The sequence below is a fragment of the Mytilus edulis genome, chromosome 3 (assembly GCF_963676685.1).
Source record: "Mytilus edulis chromosome 3, xbMytEdul2.2, whole genome shotgun sequence".
Classification (NCBI taxonomy): domain Eukaryota; kingdom Metazoa; phylum Mollusca; class Bivalvia; order Mytilida; family Mytilidae; genus Mytilus; species Mytilus edulis.
Genome location: NC_092346.1, coordinates 56,632,004 through 56,653,441, shown reverse-complemented (window position 1 = coordinate 56,653,441; position 21,438 = coordinate 56,632,004). Strand labels below are relative to the sequence as shown.

At 30.4% G+C, this 21,438-nt stretch overlaps 2 protein-coding genes and 1 long non-coding RNA gene across 20 annotated transcripts in view; 2 read left to right on the top strand and 1 right to left on the bottom strand.

The window, feature by feature from the left end:
• The window catches only part of LOC139514377 (exportin-1-like), a 667,034-nt gene that overhangs the window by 427,998 nt on the left and 217,598 nt on the right, over positions 1 to 21,438 (top strand). The window lies entirely within an intron of this gene.
• The window catches only part of LOC139516916 (uncharacterized), a 116,687-nt gene that overhangs the window by 67,908 nt on the left and 27,341 nt on the right, over positions 1 to 21,438 (bottom strand). For 4 of the 11 annotated variants that reach the window (XR_011663052.1, XR_011663046.1, XR_011663054.1 and 1 more), the window contains 5 exons: positions 16,587 to 16,677; positions 9,272 to 9,342; positions 8,715 to 8,788; positions 5,217 to 5,348; positions 711 to 797 (listed from right to left, as the gene is read on the bottom strand). This is a non-coding gene — a long non-coding RNA (uncharacterized lncRNA). Of the gene's footprint in view, positions 1 to 710; positions 798 to 5,216; positions 5,382 to 8,714; positions 8,789 to 9,271; positions 9,343 to 16,586; positions 16,715 to 18,955; positions 19,062 to 19,200; positions 19,262 to 21,438 lie in introns of those variants that run through there. The other 7 variants (XR_011663056.1, XR_011663055.1, XR_011663053.1 and 4 more) reach the window with 5 other exon arrangements.
• The window catches only part of LOC139516915 (delta-like protein 1), an 82,578-nt gene that overhangs the window by 47,886 nt on the left and 13,254 nt on the right, over positions 1 to 21,438 (top strand). For 7 of the 8 annotated variants that reach the window (XM_071307350.1, XM_071307348.1, XM_071307349.1 and 4 more), the window contains one exon: positions 20,112 to 20,164. The gene's annotated coding sequence lies outside the window, so the exon portion shown is untranslated. Of the gene's footprint in view, positions 1 to 6,347; positions 6,400 to 20,111; positions 20,165 to 21,438 lie in introns of those variants that run through there. The other variant, XM_071307355.1, reaches the window with a different exon arrangement.

The following is a 21,438-nucleotide window of genomic DNA, read 5'->3' as shown; positions in this document are numbered from 1 at the left end:
GAGACTTTTATCAGTTATAAAGGGACATAACTTTAAAATTTATCAGCAACAGATAACTATATTACATAACAATCACAGACTATCATGCATTAATTGAGAAAAAAAACATAATTTAGAAGCTGTATCAGCCTGTTAAAATTCTTATCTTAGAAAATAAATTTTCACTTTTTTTTAATCTTGATTCTTTCATAACAAAATCTACTTTTAATAATCAAAAATATGAATTTATTTTCTAATTTACAAATCTTATAAACTATATACTTCAAATCTGTTTTGAAGTAAATTGTTGATTGTTTGATTATCATAGAATCTTAATCCATGTACTTAATGAAGTTTTAATCTACACCCATCTCCAATGTTTTAAATGTTATATTTTATGTTCAAATTAAACCTGTATGTCGTCATAAAATAATGGAGAAAATTTACTTTTTTTAAACTTAAAACTACATTAAGATTGTCTTGGAACTTTACTAGCATTGCCTTTAATAGCTTACTGTTTGGTATGAGCCCAGGCTCCATGTTGAAGACCACACTTTGATCTATAATTGTTTACTTCTCCAAATTGTGACTTGGATGGAGAGTTGTCTTATTGGCACTCATACCCCGTCTTCTTATATCTACCTAAAATGCAGCCTTTTCTATTACTTCAACTTAATACATTGTCATTTATTCATGATCAAACTTAATGTATCTACTCCAAAATAATATACCTTCTGTAAAAACAATCTTGAATGTGATGTTGATTAAAAGGGAAACTACTCCATCAATCTCTCTTTCAAAAAGAAAGAAAAAAATTCCTGAAAAGAAATTGCTATGTATAAAAATATGACAAATGTAAGCCAGCATAAGCTGTCAACAGTGTTATGTGTCATGGATTGTTTACTGTAAGGTAACATTTGGTCATAAATATTGAAACGACAAGTAATGATATATTTTTATGATTGATACCATATTACGGAGATCAATTTTTTTTCATTGGGGTCAGTAGCAGGTTGTATGAAGGAGTACGTCAAAAGATGGATGTGTTCATTCCACCAGTTATAAACACCATGTACAAATAGATGGTATTTATAGCAGTTTTAACATTATTACTCCTCTATCATACTGCAAATGTGCCACATCTGGTCCAAAAAATTCTAAAATGACAAAGATGTATTGCCATATATTGTTTGTTTGGCAAACTTGCACTGGATTAATAGCATGTCAAAAACATTTAAGAAATTAATATCATTTACTGCACATCATCTTACGCTCCTCACAGAATAACTTCAAGTGCACTAAATTTAGAAATCACTTCAAATTTTCTATTAATGCAAAGAACTGAGACAAGATATGCTTCAAAATAATTAAACTTGCATTAATGATGACAGTATTGTCACCATAATAATTCAAGGGCTTCATCTGTCATATCAGAATATGGATGATATGTATCAAATCACTTTTATGACAAAACACAAAATATTGATAAGGTTTGCTAGAAGCTATGTTCTCATGTTTTAAAGAGGCTTCTCAAACATATTGTTCTTAGATCTTTAAAACCTATTCTTATTCTATTTTACTAGACATCTTTCAGGAAAAGAAAAGGGAAGATAATTTGTTCATAGTATCCAAATGCTTGTTTTGGGTAATGATTTGAAATCCACAAATGCAGTAAATAATCAATGTTCAGCAACTGTAAACCTCTAAGAGCTACAAACTTTCCAACCCTTGAATCTTTTAAATGTGTCTATTGTTGAGGTAATGAGTGAAATATTGGTTGAGGAAGATTATTACCTCCCTTGGGGAATATCCAAACACTGTGTTGGGTGGGGGAAATAACACTGTCAATATCAAACTCTCTCTTTCCTTTATATCATATACCTCAAGGAAATAAGTATGTCTTTAATTTTTTGGTAAAAAATTCCTAGCTTGTTTGTCAGGAACCTCATTGGTGGTAGTTGACTTATGTAAATATTGTTTGTTGTGTTTTTGTTTTTTCTATCTTTTAAAATATATGTTGTAATTGAAAATCTTTGTTATTTTTTTGTCAATTGATTCACTACTTATTTGGGGTATAGAAGTATGGTCATCTGGACTTCTTCTGTTCCAGAAGTATAACTCTTTCTTGCTTGAGTGAGGCATTCGTTTAGCTGAGCAGGATATGTAAATAAACAGTTTCTTTGACACATTCCCCATTTCCATTCTCAATTTTATCTTTTGATCAAGTTCAAATATTAAAACTGTTGTCTCCAAAATGAGAAGTGAGAGGCGCCCAATTAACTTAAATTATTCTTGCAACAACTCTTTTAGGAGGCCTTTTGCTAGGCAAAATCCTTGCATGCCATTTAGTATACTATTGTTTTCAATGACAGTAGAAATTTCTAACCTTTTATTCCTGCAGTCAACCTTCCTTGCAGAACCAACATATCGTATTAATTGTTAATTATTTCTCATACTGAATTTGCATGAAATAATTACCACTTCAGTTTAAGCAAGTAACTTCTTGACTAGAGTATAAGCAATTGATGGCTTGACATCCAATATAGATACTTGTCTATTGTTGGGACCTTCATGTTGACCTCTAAGATGTCTTTTCATTCTTTATGTTAATAGGTTTCTGTCTAATTGACATATACTCCATATCTTTGTTATTCATATTACACAAATTTCAACAGATGAACAGTATCCAGCATAAAATGGAGAATAAGTTTAAGTTTCTATAACTTCACCTTGAACTCCCATATTTTTTTTTAGCAAACTTTGCGAATTAATTTGGTATTACATTTTATACGGATACTACATTAACTTTATTTACAGAGCAATAATAAAAGGTTTTGATTTTTGAACTCCTCCTGGTGTAATTTAAAACTATTTAAATTCAAAAACATTGCACCACTGCTCTGAAAACATAAGTTAAATATCATCTTTTTAATTCATATTCGGTGTGAAATTTTCTAAAAGCTATAGTAAATGTTAATGAATACTCAAATCATCATTATGTTGTACTTTAACACCACTGTCCCAGGGGTGTGTTCTCAATTCAGTGGTTGTTGCAAATAATTGAATTTTTGTTTTCGTACATAATCAGGCCATTATTTTTCTTGGTTAAATTGTTCCACATTTTTCATTACCAGGCTTTTTATAGCTTGCTATACAGTGTTTGTTTTACTCATTATTGAAGGCTGTAGAGTGACCTAAATTTGTTAACATTAAGGTTGTTTGGTCTCTGGTGGAAAGTTGTCTCATTGGTTATTAACGTATAGCAGGATTATTTTTCGCAGGGTGTAAATTTTCGCTTATTTTTGCGGATAGAACAAAATCGCCAAAATAAATTCCACCAATTTAAAAGTGCATATGCACATGCAAAGGTATAGATAAAAACATTGAATCCGCCAAAATAATAAACGCCAAAATATTTTGTAAACCTTATTCAATGAAAATCGCGAAATTTTACACGTGCGAAAATAACCCGCTATACGGTATATTTATATTAGTAACAAAAAGAGCAAATCCTGGAACTATAAAACCTAGTAGTAATTGAATTGTTTTACATTGTCATTTTTGGGCATGGCTATGTGGTATGGGCTTTGCTCATTGTTGAAGGCTGTACTGTGACCTATAGTTGTTAATTTCTGTGTCTTTTTGGTCTTTTGTGGAGAGTTGTCTCATTGGCAATCATACCACATCTTCTATTTTATAGTAAAGAACTTCCTCCAGTAATTTTTCCCAGCAAAAAGAATGTTAAAAATAGATAAGATTTATTCATCTGCCAATTTTATTACAAGGATGATGAAAGAGCAAGTGCTAGTTGATTCGATTTAAAACAATTATTCAATAGATAACCAAAAAAATATTTAATAGTCTGAGAAAAGTCTGTTGTTGCTTCTAGCTAATGTGATAAAAAAGAATGTGCTTAAGGTGTACATCTTTCAACTATTAAATTCAATTTTAAATATGATAACCCTCTATATTTCAGAGCGTGGGAACAAAATCATATATAGAAAATATGGAAATATCATATTTTCTATTCAATTATTAGGCAATAAAAAGAAATGAAATTTTTGTGTTCTTCTTCATCCTATAAAATATTATCTATCTCTTCAAATTGGAGTTAAATGGTTGTCTTTATAATTTTTAAAGCTCTGACACTCCGGCACAACATTGTAAGAAACTGAAAGACACACCAAAGTCATCATATTGCAAAGATTACGGACCCATTATGATATTTCTACATTTTTCACTTAATTTTATTTTCCTTTTTAATGCAATTGTTAAAAATCACCTTTCCATGAAATCTGAGTTAAAAGGTTAATTTGTAAATCTGTGCAATTGAGCAATCTATTAAATAACTTTAACTTCAGAAAGTAAGATTTGAATTTGAGATTTTCCCAGGGTAAATAATCCTATGTATACTCTTACCTACCTAAACATTGCATTCTATCATTTAAATTTCTTTTTACAAAACTATCTCTTTTAAGTTTATAATTTTGAAAAAGTGTTTTGCTAATCCACTCAAAGAGCAGATCACTTGAATAATTGCTTATTTCACACTCAAGCCCAGTAAATTTATTTAAAAACACCTCATTGTTAAGAACACATCTTGACGTTTTTCTGTTATGCTAATGTGAAGAATTTAAGATTTCAAAAGTATAAAATTAACTGAAGAAATTGAAAAGCTATATATTAAAGAGGAGATTAAAATGTTTAAAGGTACAACAGTTCACATGTCGATGTATCTTGTGTGAACATGTGAGCTTTACACTAAAATTACACGTAGCAAATGACATTATTCATGTTATCAAATCTATTGTGTAATATATTAACTCATTCAATTTTTTGGTCCATATAAAAACATGATACTTGTTTCAATTTTTCTATTAAATAACCCAGGTTCAAAGCCTCAATTTGTTGACAAATCACGACAAGAAAATGTAACAAGTTTAGAAGGGCATGGGAAACTTATAATTTATACTATACTGTTTCCATTTTTTTTTTGACTCATCAAATTTCATCAATGAAATCTTCTTTGTAGGAGAACTTTACACATCAGGATGTAACTTATTATTAGCATAATGCACATCTGTGCAGTACTGCAAGAAAATAAAACAAATGTTTCATTTTTTCAACTTAATGACAATGCTCAAAGCTATATGAATTTATGATTTTAACATATCAGGAATTAAACAAGGCATTATGAAATTAGAATTGCCTTTCAGATTAGAAAGTAAGAAGTTTACCATGTCAGGTTTGATTCCAATCTTAAACAACTAACATTGCCAGTTTTCTTACACTAGGTCAGTGGTTCTCTCTTTGCACCCTGGCTTCGTCCACCAAGAAAATCTAGCTGCCACCAAATAGCCAATAGTATGCTGAAAGGTGCATTAAACACAAATCAATCCATCCTAATGCAAATAAAAACAAAATAGTAATATAGAAAATTTATTCAGCCATAACTTTCAATAGCCACAGGGTCTTTTAGAACCTCCGCTGAGGACAGTGACTTTTATAAACCTCCTTCAATATCAAAGTCAAGGATGGATGTTCAGGTATTCAATATACTTGCATCTCCAGCTTAGATTGAATTATGTTACAAATTGATAAATAGAAAAATGTTTTAATCAATTTGTAAACAAAATACTCACAACAGTATTTTTAAATCTCTTCTGGATAAAAAGCAGTTATAAATTATTACAATAAATTACAATATTTCTATTATTTTGAAGTTCCGGTAACAAACTTTAACAAAATAATTGAATTCTATCTGACCTAAGATAGCTTTAGAAGTAAATAAAATGTTAAAGAGAAGACATAAAGAATGGTGTCTTAGGAAATTTCAAGTGTGATAATGAAGCAATTCATAACATAGGTTCATATATCTATACATATGAATCAAAGCTCATTAATTTAAGCTTAAGTTATATGATAACTATTTTTGATAAAGTTAAAAATAATTTATTTAACTATTTTGTATTATCCCTTTAAAACATAATTAATGGTAAATGACTATTGACGGCGAGACTCAATAGTAGATTGAAATCAGTACGGAGGTTATCAGACTTTATTGTTTCCCAGCAAGTCAGTACTATGAAATCTGACACAACCATTTTAATGCATCACTAGAACTTCAATTCTCCTTGTATTTAAACTTTTCAGCTCTGTTGCCGACAATTGTTACTAAGCTTACATACACTTGATACATTGAAACTATTCTGATCGCAGCACAAAAGAACATGGATTGGTCCTTTAAGCATTAATTATTGATAAACAGTTTCCTAAATGATCCTAAACTAAGTTTAGATATTAAAGATAAACCTGACAATATTTCCACATATTTGTTATATTTCTCATGGCTTAAGATCTGCTATAGTTGACTCAGGACTTTAGAAGGTTATGTTGTTTTTTCTGCACCTCCTAAAACTGGTGAGTATGTAATATTACTGATCAATTACTTGTCAAGTTATTTCAATTACGTGTACTTGGCTCTCTATGTACCGCTATTGTTACTACACAATGGTTAAGAGCTTTCTGAATGAATATGTAACAATATTTATAACTAGTTTACTAGACCATTGAGAAACATCAATACCTAAATCGATGCTGAAACTGAGAGAAAATCAAAGCAGTCTTTGAGTACAAGTAAAAATATTTGCTGAGTGCTAAAATCAAATCGTTTTGCATGACAATCTGTTCTTCACAAATAGAAGAAGTCTATTTTAGAACCTGGGTTAGTTCCCAAGTTTACGTAACAATTTCGATCATGATTCCTCAATGAAGCATACTTGTTATAGAACCAACAAATACCAAATACTCATGTCTTTGGTTTCAGCCAGCCACAGTTTAAGCTCATAACTGTCACACTTGCTAGCTATTACAAACCACAAAGGTGGCTTTATGTTAGGCAACCAGAGTTAAACAAAAAAAGATGTGTTGGTTACGGGTACTGTCAAATTGAAGGGGCAATGAAAGCATGAAAAGTAGGTCGTCCAAAAGACTGTAGAAACTTATGAAAAAAAATTAGTAGGCAATATGAAAATTATCTGCACAACTGCTTGATTTTCAAAAGGATGGAAAAAAGGACATGGGTGTAATACTTTATTAATTGACAATTGCGTAGTTGAATCATACTTAATCAGCTTATATATGCCGGTATTAATGTGTGAACCCACCAATATCAAATTTTAAAAACAAAAGCCAACTGTAAAAATATCATTCAACCAAGATAAAAATATTAAATATTTAAGAAATATTTTAAACTGAAAAACACACATCTACACAATAGTGTATTAAGCTTCAGTTAAAGTTAATATCTAGAACTAAATATTTAATTCTTTATGAAATAATAATAGCAATTTATTGCGAAATTGCTTCCAGGGATTAAACAATACTGACAATTTAATGCAAGAAACCGCAAATGAAATACTGTATCAATACATTTCTTCCTTCTTACAATGAATAAAAGAAAGAATTTAAACTTTATAACAAAATGTTTTTACAAGGAAAATTCTACATTAAATGTTTACATTACAAAGCTTCTATGTAAAATATTAATCTTTTCCTCTTCTTTGAATTACATCTTTTGTTTCTTATAACTTCCATCATATTTTACCAAAGAATCAATAAGAACAGACAACTCAGCAATTTTATCAGTAACCTCTTTCAAACGTTAGATCTAGCAGTGAAATAAAAATACAAGACTAGGCTTTTAGTGAGCATTAGAATTAGGCATTTTATATGAATTTGTCTGGCTAAAATAATAAAAATTACCAATATCTGATTATTTATATAAAAGAAAGTTATTAAAATGTCAGTATAAATACTGGATTATATTACTGTAAATAACTATGTAGGCTGAGATCTGTCTCAACAAAATCATTATCAAATTCTTTGTTTTTTCCATTAAGATATAGGATTTTTTTTCAAGTAAGGTGGTTTTTATAGGACCATTAGAAGTTAATGGTGATCTCTGTTAACAACTGGTTTTCTTAAATCAATTCTTCTTTAATCTTTTTTTTATATATATGCTAAGAAAGTGCAATTGGTTGACACAAATTTATTCAAAATCTCTGTGCACCTAACTCTACTGATACCTTGCAGTAAAACAAGTTCAGACAATCAAAATACATCATGGGGAAAATATTTCATCAGATTTTTTTCAGTTATTCAACTGTTGAATCAATTTCAAATATCGCCAAAGTCTTTTAATTAACAATGAATTAAATCGAGAACTTTTATGCCTTTTATCATTGAAGTTAATCTAACGATTATATAACAAAGACAGGTCGTTTGAATGACTTGCAGCAAATATCAATATTGTCACCTGCATTTAAATGATGTCTGCACTATTAAGATCAGCTATCTGATGGGATTAAAGGATAAATGGTGATATCTGTGAAGAAGTGGACACCACGATCCAAAACATGAATGTCACCATTTCTGAATCAGTGTGGACATAACACTTGTTTTCTTATCTTAAATTTATAAACACCAAAGATAACTGCACGACATGATATGATTAATTATTTTTGAAAAATAACTCATGATATAGCAATCTTCATATTTTGAGACATTAATAATAACTTCATATTTTGGTCGATATTGAGTGATATTTTTTTTCCGTTAATTTTTTCGTCCTTCCTAAAGAAACCCCAAAAAAAGACTATCTATATTTCTGAATACATAAAATATATCATACCCCTGAAATGTAAAACCCAAGCATAATTTTAAATGTAAAATACCTGGCCAGCGCTGCTTCACGAGTGACTATCTATGTACATGGTTATTAACCACTTATGACGGGATTATCTGTTACCTATCAATAGAGACAATCGATTGTACAGTATATTAATGATACAACTATCATCCTTTATCGAAAATTTCATGCAAAATATGTGTTTGACAAAAGTATTCAATATGTCGTCTACTCGACTTATCTGTGATTAAGTTATAAAGTATGCAATGAATGGGTGGTATTTGAATGGATATCAATAAATGATCAAACTTGTGTGATCACTATCATTGTACAATACCACCATTGTACGATCTTCTATAAAGCTATCAAAAAATCATGCTATCTGTTCATTGATCTATTTCTTTGGTCAACATAGATTTAATACATCAATGCTTTCTGTTTCGTTACGTAGCTTCACGATTCTTTTTTAATGCATGTACAAATACTAAACAATGAATGAAATTTATTCATAAAACATGTATGTAGGTTTTATAAAGATATTATAAAGATATACATTCATAAAACACATTCTTAACCTTAGAGTGAATTAAAACAAAATCTTACTATTGTGACGCTGCTTTACAATTGAATCACCGTTGGTTTAACATCACCATTCATTACCAAATCTAATGCATCTGAAAATTTAAAAGTATTAATTACTTATGTGATGTCATTATAAATTTCATTGAGAATTCATGTATGCTTACTATGTGGTATGGATAGTGCTCATTGCTGAAGGTTGTACAGTGACCTTAAGTTGTTATCTTCTATATTATATGGTTTCTGCACGGTAGAGAGTTGTCTTGTCAGCAATCACACCATATCTTCTTATTTTAATATGTGGTTTACTGAACAAGACTTTAGTTAGTCATCAACGATGGATTACTTAAGTTGTCTGAAACTTATACCTGGCAAATTCCAAGCTATCTTTAAACCTAGTGTATCATATCAAAATTCACACATGACATCCAAGTACCAATGTGTGCATTCTACACATATGACATCCTAGCTATGATAACAATTCGTTTTATTCCTAGTCATGTATTTATTGTATTTTAGTATTTGAAGTTTTTGTAAGTTATATATGTCATTGACAGAAACTTTTGCCAAGTATGGAAAAGGTAAAATAAAATAAACAACTGAAGTTTAAGGAAAATTCAAAACCAAAAGTACCTAATCAAATGGCAAAATCAAAAGCTCAGACACATCAAACAAATGGACAACAACTGTCATATTCCTGACTTAGTACAGGCATTTTCTTATGTAGAAATTTAGTGGAAGATAAAAAAAAAGGGGGGGGGGATAACAAAAACATTCTTACTTTATAAATGTGTGCATATAACTGAGGAAAAAAAGAACAGTAGAAAACTTTATGTGAATAAAAAAGATGTTTTGGCTATAAATAAATAATTGATCATTATTGCTACTCAATAACTGACAACAATTAATCCTATTAATGGGAAACTACATGACAGTTGACCTCAGAAATCATGACAGGTGCCTCTCCATTACCTGTCTCTGATAAATTGTCTGATATGAACAGCAAACCTGCTATCACTTTACAAAACTTCTGCAATCATTATTTTATATCAATGTAGTCAATACGTCCCAATTATTTTTATGGTCAAAATTTAAGTTACATCTTAAATTGCATTCCCGATTAAAATCTTTGGGAGGCCACCTGTAGTATCTATAACTGTCATACAGCGGTACTTTACAATGTGTCATCAACCAAGTAAAGAAGCTTTCTATGTCTCCAAGATGTCTTCCATTCAAAATTAATCACCCACTACGGTGGCTACTTGGTGGAACTTGTTTAAAAATTCAGTTGACTAAAATAAGATACCTAATAATCCTTGATGATATTACAAGATAATAAGCGTCTTTTAAATAAGGTGGTTTTACATTACCATATAACATGTCTATAGAAACAAAGTATATGTTTGTTTGGCTTGATTAAAAGTTCATACATGTATTTGGTAAGACAAATATGGTGTATATATATATATGAACAATGTTAATTAATTCCTTTTTTAAACTTGATAATCTTCATCTTTTCGAATTTATTATAGCAGTGCAATATTTCTCCTTTGTCGTTCAAATTTAAAATTAAATCAATCATTATAAAATTTATTTTTAGTCAGAATATCGGATTCAATCATGTCCATTGATCATTCAGTATCGTGTTCATTCATATAACATGCTTGCTCATCCAGTTGACAGTAGCATAGAAAGGATGCTGACAAGGCAATCCTTCCTCTAAGCATGGTGAAGCACGATTCTTATCCCAATTTATTATGCAAGAATTACATCAGAACAGCTATTGTAGATTCAATTAAAATTTTATACGTAGGATGAGCAGATTTTTTTGCACCATCCTATTCTTTTAATGTTATAACTACATAAAATAACAAGTACTTTTAAATTAAAAATTTAACATAGGGTGGGTTGATTGAAGTTAATGTAAAGGAATATATAAATCTGAGCATGCAAAATTTAACGTTTCCAGAAACAGTTGAATAAATAACTAACTGAGTAGGCCTGAGAATTTGTTGATATTAATAAAATTTTAAACTCAACATATTGCATTTACAATAAAAGAAATTCACTATTGTTCAATGAATATGGAGAAGACAGAACTAAGTTGTCTAATCCACTTGTTTTGAACAATAAAATATGTTTAAACTAAACTATTGTTCAAGGCTGTATGTTGCCCTCCAGATTTCATTTTTTTTTCTTTGGTTGCTGTCCCATTGTCCTATATTCCTCAAACCCTTCATTTTTTTTCACATATACCATTACCACGTTATTATATCAAACACAATTCGGTACCATGTATGTTTAAATTCATAATCAGATCTCAATTAAAAGATATAATGGATACTGACTAGCTTTTAAATAGTTTTAGCAAGCAGTTTTGCTTAACAATTGAATATAATACAATAGTTTGCATTGCTATACTATGACAAAGCAGTATGGTATTCCTTTTTCATTATGTATTAAACTACTGCATGAGAATTGTGATAGTAATAATAAAAGATTAACATTTTATACATTTAGATATTGGTTAGATATATAATTTTATACAACTGCCTTTAAAGGTATTTGTAATATTGTATTTGCTATCGTGAATTTCACAATATATGATCTAACATGCAATCCCATGATATCGAAAAACTTAATCAGCAAATACTCTGACTTAATTAATGAAAAGTTCCAATAAAAATCTGTTTGAGATGAAAAGTACATAACTATTATTAAATATTTGAGAATTAGTGGATCAACAGAACTTTTAAGATGTGAAATATGATTTAGTTCCATCATAAAACCATTTTTTTTAACAAAAAATATAGTTGTCACCTCTTGAATCAAAATCAAACAGTCCCAAAGATTTTATTTGAAAAAGATGTTTTTGATTTTCCCAACTTTACATTTGCTAGAACCAATTTTATGAAAACTCGGATAAAGAGCATAAAGATAAACTTGTAGACTGAATGACTATCATTCTAAAATTCTATGATTTTTTAATCCAATTCCCATTTTAATTCCTTTGAAACACATCTTGATCAATATGATAGTACAGTCTGCCTTATTAATGTGTTCTTTAAAATTGCTTTATTTCCATTCCATGTTTATATTCCTTCTATGTTTTTTCCCATAACTGTTATGCAATAACAGCACAGAACAAGGGTAGACACAAACTAATTAAAATTTCATGCATAAGATAGATTGTAGCTATTACTTTTTATCCTTAATTATCTGTACAGTTTATTGCTAACTATGCACAAAATGTAACATGCAAACCTGTAATATCAAATAATTAATCAGACAATAGAAAGGTGTTACCACAGTTTAGGCCAAGTAAACATGTGCCTAACTACCAAAAGGTGTGCAACATCAAACAATGGACCATTTTAATCAGACAACTTATGAATTAGACATTTCTTACATGTTATTGCTTTTGATACAGACCATTTGAGACTATCTTCTCTCAATTGTTCATCACAACATTTTCTAATAAATCATTCTTGAGATGAACTTCAAACTCATTGATCAGACAATCCTAAAGGTCTTACACAGAGAAATTTGATTATCTAAAAATTTAAAAACACTTATCAATAATGCATGGATGTGTGCATATCATTGTTTTTCTACTGGTAATATTGATTACTTATTTAGTATGCATCCTCTTACAGACGTCTTTAATCAAATCCTGCAGTTAACCTTCAAGCATCATTCACTTCCAGAATGATCCACTGAGCTTGAAATAAATTTGATTTAACAAGTCTGTGGCAGATTCTTTAGTATGTTAGTTTATAAAGTTTGACACAATAGCAATGAAAGACCAGCAAAATACAAGATCAGTACTTTCTTCATTTTACAAATCTTTAAAATACTCACTGATTGTAATTTAAAACTTTAATTCATCTCAAAGGCAATCAAGAAGGAGTTAATCTTCTAATAAACTCTGGTAACAAAATTTCAGTTTTCAAAAAATAAAATTAAATTTGCCCAATGTTAACAGTGATTTGAACACACGTTCAATTTTATATTACATCATATTTGTTTTGAATTTTTTTCATTAAAGTTTTTGTGCATTACTGAGTCTTTTGACTGACTTGGTGGTAAATCCTATTTAGCACTTCCTTGTAATCAAAGATCAAGACAACAAGCAGTTGACTTTTGGGGATTTAAAAGGTCATGCCTCTTGAACAATAAAAGTTTACAAAAAAGTTTATACATGTACAGCTTTTATTTCTATAAAAATTATTTGAGCGTTTCTTTTTTATGAAAAAAGGGGGAGGCAATTATCAAATCAAAGCTGAATTGAATTTTATATTGTTCATCATGCTTTATAATTATATAAATATTGTAAGGGTTCTCTTTTTAGAATCTGGACCTACATATACTTTGTTTAGTAAATCAAGGGCAATAACTCTAAAGTGAAATGAATAAAAATTAAAATATACATAACTAGTATATATATATATATATATATATATTTGTTTAGGGGCCAGCTGAAGGACGCCTCTGGGTGCGGGAATTTCTCGCTGCATTAAAGACCTGTTGGAGACCTTCTGCTGTTGTCTGCTATATGGTCGGGTTGTTGTCTCTTTAACACATTCCCCATTTCCCTTCTCAATTTTATTAGTTAGTGGTTTAATAACTCCAAAAAAGTTCCAATATATTTGATTGAGGTGTTTCTCATTATCATATATATAGAAGCACTGTTTAAAATATTATGAAAAAATTAAGGGCCTTAATCCAATATCGACATTACTATAATAAGGATGAGATCAAAATCTACTAGAACACACTATTATAAAGCATTTGGCTGTTTTAAAATAAGATTGATAAATTGGTTGATTGTTGGTGCTTTAATGCTACTTTTAAGCGCCACTTTTGGGCTATTGGTGGACGAAGATGGACTGCGGGAGAAAACCACTGACCTCCAATAAAAAATCTGACAATCCTAGTCAATTATGAGGATTTGATTGAGACCACTTGGCCACAAAGCCCACTCCCACCCCCGGCTGTAAATGAGAAAAAAATATGTCTGTCAAAAGCATAATCATGGAGTTGAGTACACAGATTACTGTAAACATTTTGAAAACAATGAAGCAATTTGAGTATGATTGATGAATAACATTAGATTAAAAGTTTTTAAACAATAATTCAGTTAATTTATTCGTTTGTAGATAAATGACGTAAATACTTTTTTTTTCCATATTAATTTCACCGTTAATGGAAACAGCATTTCTCTATATTCAGTCCTCAGCAACTATTTTATCACATTGTGTGTCTCTATTGTAACAGCTAATATGACAATAATTGGAAATTCATATATGGATATTACTGTAGGCAGAGAATAGGATAATGAAGTGGGTATTGCATGTCAATATTTTCTCACCACAGGTGATTCTGTAATAAAACGAGGTGCACTTTTGTAAAGATTTTGAAAGGGAAAATTGTCGCTAAAAGATTTCTTTCCATCAGAATTAATGGCAAATAGGCTGTTGCTACTTTCATGAACAATAACAGGACAAACAATTAAATTATTTTTGATGTAGTTGGGTATATCTATGATCTTTTGTATATATATTTTTCTTTGAAGTAGCTAAACATGTTTTAGTTGCTTTGGACCCTAAGTGCACCAGTAATACTTTAACATCTTATTTACATTTTTTGAGAATTCCTTAACATCAATTATTTATCCAAGTGTCAGATCAGGACATTTGAGCCATGAAAAAAGGGGGGACTTAAGCAGTAAAAGCCATTAACTTAAAATTAATAAATTCCTTACAGGCGCGTAGCTCCCTATACGCCAACACGCAGTTGCGTGCACATCAATTCGGCATGCAAAAAAAAAATGCAAAATAAAAATTTATAAATTAAAAATTTGAAGGATACACATATGAGTATATGCTGTTGCTTTTTCAAATGATGTAATGTCATTAAATAGCGGCATTTGGTTTTAAAATTAAAGTTTTATTGCAGATGACAAAGACGGACAGTAACTTGAATCTATTTCAAGATTATAATTTGTTATACTCTTCGGAGAACATTTTACAGAGTACGGTTTATCTGTTTGGAATGCGATGTACCAATCGGCCATTAGAAGTAAAAATAAAGTCTTTTTCTCGGGATATATCAGTTTGTTTTGGGGGTATAATGTTTTTCTTGAATTTCTCGGGAAATCGTGGTACCGGAAAATGGTTTGTTTTTCGGATTTTGGCCATTGGACGGTTAATTGAGAATTCAGAAAAATCACTGCTTTGCGCATATCTGCTTCCTGGTGTTGTAGGAAATACAACAAACGAACAAATCGCAGCATTGTTTGAAACATACGAAACTGACTTGTCATGTAATTTTGACAAATTCAATCGGGAGGTCGCTCGATGGCGAACACGCTGGATTACATCTTGCGGGTGCTACCGCAGAGAGATTGTTGAAAACATATGTACGATTAACAACGAACAACGACGGTTTAGCATCGCTAGCATTGCTGCATATTCATCGGGAATTTTGTGTGAATATTGACAAAGTAATAAAGAAGATCGTTTCTGCTAAGACCCGAAGGGCAGATTTTTGACAATTTTTAGTAAATTCCATAACACAAAAATGTGTTGTTTATGTATTCAATTACCCATGCTTTATTCTATTTAGATGTTCTATTAGAAGACTTTTGAATAGTTTTGCATTCATGAATTATGAATAAGTCCTATGTACATGTAACTTCTCAATTAACCGTCCTATGGCAAAAACCCGAAAAACAAACCATTTTCTGCATAAAAGAGTCCCAAAATTTTTCACCTCGCTTCGCTCGGCGGTATATGCTTGCACATCGTTTCGTTCTAGCTACGCCCCTGCCTTACAAGTATTGTATAAATCATATTGCAGCATTATACATTTACTGGTATAAATTTAGTAGTTTTTAGCCATATCAAGATTATAGTATGAGAAAAAGGTTATTTTTATCTGATATATACCATCACATTAAAAAACAGAGATGTTGTAATAGCATACATATAAATACATAAGTAACAGTTTATAGCCAAATACAGAATATGTTTGGAACAATTTATTCTTTATCTGATAAATACCATCATGTTTCACAGAGATGGTGTAATAATATATATATAAATCAGTTGAAATATTTCTATATAGACATTTAAAATGTGCACACAGCTTAAAAATAAATAGAAGCTTTTAAACTTAATTAAACAGTTCACTTCCTAGACATCTTATCACATCTGTTTGAGAAACTTTTCCCAGGTTCTTTTGTTACAGTTTTGCATCATATCTATAAATAGTAACACTGAGTTCCATGTGTTAGTTATAAATATAAACAAAAAATTGTAGAAGTTATAAGTGTTACCTCATACTTATCAACAGGGTTGCACCACAGGGACTTTCAGGACAACCAAATCAACATCTATGGTTATCAGGGGTCATATACTAGGGATTATCTGAAAAATAAAAAAAATATTAAAATTAATCTCTCATCGCTTTAATTTTTTAATTCTATTTCATTTTAATTCTTTCTTTATCACAGTGAACTTTAAGTTGAATTTGAAAAGTTTGATGTAAAAAAAAAATCATGTGACACCCTTTGATACTGGTTAATCCATGTTGTTGTTTTAAATTATACCTTAGAATCATAAAACTCTTCAATTTGATTTTAACATAGACAAAAAAATGCCTCCTTCATACAATTTAAAAAAGGATAACCTAAGCGGTCCATTCATCAATGTTTACATTGGTCAAAATTGAGCCTAATGTCCCCAAAATTATGTTTTAACTTTGTTCCATTATAATCAATAAATTATAGGCTTATAACAGATTATTATCTTATTTTAAAATAGATTAGAAGGTATCTTATTTATTAGACAGACATTGTAAAAGTAACAGCTAATATATTAATACAGATATTGATTTATATCAATAAAGATTACTTGCAGTTATGTGATCTTTTTTCTTCAATGAAACAAATCTAGCAACAAATTTCTAATTGCCTTGGTCTAAGGTCAAATGTCACTGATAAATCTAAGGTTGAGATTAATATATTGGTGTACATTCAAATATAAACATACTGTGGGAAAATATCATGGAATGTGAAAGATGACATAAATAGTAAAAATAGGCATTGAATTTTAAAATATAAAAAAACCCACACAACTTATACGGAACAAAGTAACATCTATGTATTGGTATGTATAGAGCATGTTTCTCAACCATTTAAATTATTATGAACACCTTTTAAACTTCTTTAATACTTGTTTTCACAATTTCATGTCTTGAAATAATACCATATACAATATAAGGACGATCAAACGTATCATGTTCATAGGAAACATTACTGCTATTTGATTTTTAGGATTAAAACATTTTGAATTGTATGTAAGTACTTTCAAAATTTATTATTTAGAATTACATGTGAGTTTTTCTTTTTAAAGTTTGCAAATATATAGTTATCACAAAACAATCAACCAAAAAAATACTGTAAAAGAAGTTTTTCGGGTGTAAAAAAATGATTTTTTTCTGTATATTTGATAAATTCATATTATGGATAGGCACATCCAAAAAAAGAATTTTACAAATAATATCATACAGTAAAATTGAATTACATACAATTGATGCACAGATTCGGAAATTTTAAAAAGCTTGTTATTTCTGTACCGGTGAAAAAGACAATGTGGAAATGGGTGTCATTCTAATTTTAGTTGATTTTACTGGGATTTTACAAATAATTTCATAAGAAATAGGGGTCTCCGTTAAGAAAGAAAATAACTAAAAAAAATATTTAATACTTCAGTTTTCATTACACTGACTGAGTATAATGTCATAAGAGTTTTATATTTAAACTCTAGATTCTAAATGTATGGTTTTGATAATCATGCATATCCTTAAACTTTTGTTTAACCCATACATCAATGAATGGTTGTAGAAATGCATGTTCATGTACAGTTAATTTTGTTGACTCCACAAAGCTTCATCCCAACATAACCTTAAAATGAAAGAAAGTACTGAGAAAAAGGAGAGGATTCTGATAATTTATTTTTTGCTATAAAGGGATTATTTTTGCTTTTGCTTTTGTTTGCTGTTTTGTATAATTTGCTTTTTATCTTTTCACAATTTATATTAATATATATCATGTAGGGTTTTGTTTATCCTTTTTTTTCTGAAAAACCTTGCTTTAACATTCAGTCAAGTTGAAGTCTAAACAAGGTCTGACGATTTAAACAAACAAACAAACAAACAAACAAATATATTCTTTATTGACATTTTGAGGTAGTTTTTTCAAAGAATTTGATGTACAAATGTATGTGAATCTGAAATTATTAACTGCAAAATCAACTGATAGGATTTTTTTTATCATTTTTAACAGGAGTAAACTCTGGTGTCACTATTCTGACCCTAGATATCCCCCCTTTTCCATCCCCATTTTGTGGGGTTTGTTTTACTTAATTTAGATGTTTTGTCAGTCCCTTGGTTCTTCTTCACATTTCACATCTTAAATTGGTATGATATATATATGTTTGTATGTTTGTGTATAACAAATTTGTATTGTCTTGGTGTCAATCCTGTAATTTTGGATTTTAAACCAATAAAAATTACTTACTTACTTACTTACATCTTAGCTGGGACTATAAGTATAATAGTCCCAGATCTTAGTAATAACAATTCTGTTCTCCGATTCCCTTAATTTTACCACGGAATTATACTTATTACCGGGTTTGTACTTACATCAGCAACACGACTGACACTCGTTCCCCATCATGGAACAGCATATGCTTTCCAGTCGGGTGCACCTGAGATAACCCTTACTTTTTTTGTCTGGTTTATGCTGTGTTTCGGTGTATACTGTTGTTTTTCTTTTTGTCTTTTTCTCGTTTATGTGTCAAGTTTTATTTTCGACTTTAATATCAGTCAGAATCTAATTTAAATGTTCCATTTCTAGGCTAATTTTGCATGTCCCTGCGATTACCAACCCAAATTACCATCCACAATTTATCGTTTGCGATTGATTAAGATTTTGTTGTCCTGGATACTCAGTGGCGGATCCAGGGGGGGGGGTCCGGGGGTGCGCACCCCCCTTTATTTTTGCCGATCAATGCATTTGTATCGGGACATATGTTTTGCACCCCCCCCCCCCCCTTTTCCCTGGGTGCCCTGGGTTAGCACCCCCCCCCCCTTTTCGAAAATTCCTGCATCCGCCCCTGATACTTCCTCAATCCTCAATCTTAAGGCCTGTTGGCACGAATTGTCCCAATGTACGGTTTTACTCTCTGGTGCGTTTTCCTCGATGTATTTTCTTCTCTGTGCTTTAATTTGTGACTCTGCAGTCACACCACATGTCAACCTTCAGACGAAAAAGTAGTCAAAACTTGCAAGGCGCCAAAATATGAAATCCAAAATGTACCGTGTCGTTATCTACTTGCTTATTATATATTACTGAGTGAAGAGTTTATATTTCATTAGCTCAGAGCCTGAATTATATTATAGTGAAGAAAACTCCACGTAAATATCAATAAATGTGTACCCCCAGACTGGATGTTAAATCTTGATGTCAATGATGAAATTATAAACGACCCTTCAGTAAAATATATTTTGTTGTTGGTGCCAAAAAGTTTTTACATACTGAAATGTTCACGTCCGCGATAAAGAGGATATATTAAACTGTTTACCACTATATGCAAATGAAACGAGTATCTAATACTAAAACTGATATGGCAGTCTCAGTCTATAAATACTGACAATCTTATTTTTTTTAAATAGTGACACACCAAAACTATTGAATTATACAAACTAAATTAAATCACTTACAAATGGTCAGTGCAGAATAAAATCGTGTCGTGCTGTTTAATTTATTTCTAATCGAACTTTATATTTTTAATTGCAGGTGTTCAATGTAGCTTTCATATTAAAAGTTTAATGGACTGAAGCAATATACACGTAAGTTAATTAGAGTTGTCCCCCATGTATCATGTGTGCTTCCTGATCGTTGTTAAGCGACGGGTTGATTTATTTCTTTCCCATCTTGATTCAAATTAACTTATATATCCAGAAAAAACATGCTTCTATGTAGACAGAGTGTGATATGATTATGCGTCTTGCAGGTTATTATAATTTCAAAAGTTGTGTAAAGTTTCAGTATTTTGTCTTCATTGATAACAGATGCCTAAAGATGAAACGCGGTCGGCGTACGCGAGCAGTAGCTATCAAATTTCTGCATAAAACTTTTTCCCACGTGCCGTGGACAGACATAAGGAATTATTCACCATATGGTTAAAGTTTATCTAAACTATTACGGCTGCTGCTGTACGACGATAATGTTTATAAATATAAAGTATGCTCCATTCAGTAGATCACAGTGATACACTGGTAAAAGGGCGTATAAATACGGCCAATTAAATATAATGAAATAAGATGAAATGTAAGGCAACTGTGTGAAGAAATTTACTGTTAATAATATCACTAAACTTCCTTCCTCGTTTTTGAACTTCTTAATTTTATTCTTTTACAAATTAACCAAGGTGTGAATTGCTTGCTATTTGACCATGAAACATAAAGTACATCTTTACCTTCCCATTTGAAAGTATTTTATATGTGACCCAAAGAAAGGCTTTCATTTCTACTTCCGAAATGCGCTTGTTTTGGGTTGCTAATCTAGTTTTCCACAGATGTGTTTCATAAAATTCTTTTAAAAATGCATAGATTTCAAAATTGCTATTAGCAAAGTACTCATTTGTTTGTTAATAAAAGAGACCACCTTAATTAAATTAGATGGTTCGATGATACAACGGATGGTTCAAGCAGTACCTTACCACCATCGATGGCACTAATGGCCAGACAAGCATTGGCAGTTATATTGTAAAATATTGGCTATCTAATTAATAAGGTGCAACTAAATTGTGTTAACACTCAATACCGCTAAACCTAACGCGTAAAGTACAAATTCCTCGTTAATACTTATGTATAGTCTTGTTACATGTTTCTAAGGTCAAACAATCATATAATCTGATTAAAAAACGATTGAAACAGATATTGTAGACACGCGAATCTAAAATCATTTCAATTGAAGCGCGTGTAGGGATGAAATACTGATCTAAGATATTGAATTTCGAATTGAAAATTAGAATAGGCATGAAGATATGAACATAAGGAATACATTTCTCACATAGGTTTATAATATCGGAGACATAAATACTATGTCCCTGATGATATTT